The sequence below is a fragment of the Dipodomys merriami genome, unplaced genomic scaffold (assembly GCF_024711535.1).
Source record: "Dipodomys merriami isolate MVZ:Mamm:240054 unplaced genomic scaffold, mDipMer1.0.p SCAF_25, whole genome shotgun sequence".
Taxonomy (NCBI): domain Eukaryota; kingdom Metazoa; phylum Chordata; class Mammalia; order Rodentia; family Heteromyidae; genus Dipodomys; species Dipodomys merriami.
The window spans coordinates 20,976,086-20,978,818 of NW_027203937.1; positions in this window are offsets into that span (position 1 = coordinate 20,976,086).

The following is a 2,733-nucleotide window of genomic DNA, read 5'->3' on the forward strand; positions in this document are numbered from 1 at the left end:
AAAGTTTTGAGAAGTATTCCCTTATAATGTTCTGAATCTTGGTTGTTTCCGTGGTGATGTTTCCATTCTCATCTCTGAGTTTATTAATTTGGGTGTGTTCTCTCCTTTTTCTGATAAGGTTTGCTAAGGGTCTGTCAATTTTGTTAAGTTTTTCGAAGAACCAACTCTTTGTTTTGTTGATTCTTTCTATAGTTTTTTTGGATTCTAATTCATTTAATTCTGATTTAATTTTGATTATTTCTTTCCATCTACTGGATTGGGGTTTATCTTGCTGCTCTTTTTCAAGGAGGTTTAGATGTGTCATTAAATTGTTAGTTTCCGATCTCTCCAATTTGTTGATGTAGGAGCTCAGAGCTATAAACTTGCCTCTGAGTACTGCCTTTGCTGTGTCCCAGAGGAGCTGGTAATTTGTGTGTTCATTTTTGTTGAATAGCATGAACATTTGAATTTCCTTTCTAATCTCTTCCATGACCCACTCATGATTCAGCAGTGTGTTGTTCAGCCTCCATGTGATACCGGACTTTCTTTGGTGGCTTTTGGTGTTGAGATCTAATTTTATTCCCTTGTGGTCAGAGAGAATGCAAGGTATAACTTCAATGTTTCTGAATTTAGACAAGTTTGCTTTGTGGCCTAAAATGTGGTCTATTTTAGAAAACGTTCCATGTGCTGCTGAGAAGAACATGTATTCTGTTGCTGCTGGGTGAAATGTTCGGTAAATGTCTGTTAAGTCTAGTTGATCTATGCAGCTGTTTAGATCTGCGGTTTCTCTGTTGAGTTTTTGCCGAGTTGATCTATCTAGTGGGGAGAGTGGTGTGTTAAAATCCCCAACAATTAATGTCTTTGGATCTATATGGGATTTGAGGGAAAGTAGTGTTTCTTTGATAAATTTGGGTGCTCCATTGTTTGGCGAATAGATATTTAGAATTGTAATATCCTCCTGAAGGAGAGATCCTTTAATTAGTATGTAGCGACCTTCTTTATCTCTTCTCACGAATTTTAGTTTGAAGTCTATTTTATCTGATATTAGGATTGCAACTCCCGCCTGTTTATGAGGGCCGTTTGCTTGGTAGATTTTGTTCCAGCCTTTAACCTTGAAAATATGTTTGTTTTTACGGGCAAGATGTGACTCCTGCAGGCAGCAGATAGAAGGGTCTTGTTTTTTAATCCAACTAGACAGTCTATGTCGCTTAATTGGAGAGTTCAGTCCGTTAACATTAAGAGATAGGACTGAGAGGTATTTGGGGGTTCCTGCCATGTTATCCACCTTCTTGGGGGCTGCGAAAACTGGGTTCTTCCTAAGGTTCTTGGATTCTCAGTTTGGGTGCAGTTTCTTGGCCTTTGTTGCGTTCTTGTTGGTTTTCTATGTGTAGGACATCTTTAAGAATCTTTTGCAGGGCTGGTTTGGTGGAGATGTATTGTTTCAATTTTTCTTTGCTATGGAAGGTTTTTATTTGGCCTTCAGTTATGAAGGAGAGTTTAGCTGGGTACAGTATTCTTGGTTGATAGTTGTTTGTTTTTAGGGCATGGCATACGTCATTCCAGGCTCTTCTTGCTTTGATTGTCTCTGCTGAGAAATCTGAGGTAATTCTAATTGGTTTCCCTTTATAGGTGATTAACCTTTTCTCCTTGACAGCTTTAAGGAACTTTTCCTTGGTCTGGGTTGATCCTGTGTGGATTATAATGTGACGGTGGGATGTCCTATTCTGGTCTGGTCTATTTGGGGTTCTAAAAGCTTCTTGTATCTGAATAGGCCTATCTTTTTGTATGTTTGGGAAGTTCTCTGCTAGGATCCTGTTAAACAAATTTCCTAGACCATTAACTTCTGTTTCTAGGTGCTCCTCTACACCCATTATCCTTAGATTGGGCCTTCTGATGGTGTCTTCCAGGTGTTGGATAGACCTATCATATTTCTTGGACTTGTCTTGGATGGTTGTATGTTCTTTCTCTATAATATCTAGGCTGTCTTCAATCCCTGAGATTCGATCTTCTGCATGGTCTAACCTGCTGTCAAGACTCTCTACTTTGTTTTTTATCTCTTTTCCTTCTAATTGGTCAGCTTTGATGGCTTCAAGTTCTTTGTTGAAGCTCTGTTTTAGGTCTTGTATGAATTTCTTTACTTCCTTAATTTGGTGTTCAGTGTTTGTTCTCAAATCACTTAGTTGATTGGTTATGGTTTCTTTGGACTCCCATTCCTTCTGTTGGGTTCCATTCAGCATTCCCTTTGTGGTCTCCCTGACTTCCTTCAGCTCTTTGTTCATGGATTCCATGAATGCCTTTAGTGATCTTTGTGTATTCTCTACCTGGTCTCTTAATTTGTGAATTACTCTTTGATTAGTTTCCTCCCTTCTGTGGGATTCCTGCAGTTCTCTTTGAGTGTTCTCTGCCTGCTCACGCCATTCCTCCCTTTCTCTTTGAGTATTCTCAAGTTGTTCACGCAAATCCTGTATCAGTTTTTGAGAAGCTTCCTCACGCTTATGATATTCCTGTATAAACTTCTGGGATGCCTCCTCTCTCTCCCTATCACGCTCATACAGAGTCCTTTGTACATTGTCAAACTTCTCATTTATCATGTTTGCTATTAGTGTTTGTAGAGCTATTTGGGAACTCTCCTCTGGATTATTCTTTATCTGTTCTAATCCCTGATTATCAAGGTTGGGAATTGAGATACCCGAATTTGCCATTTTTCTTGTGTTTTTCCGGCTTACTCGGCCCATTTGAGATAAAGATTGCACC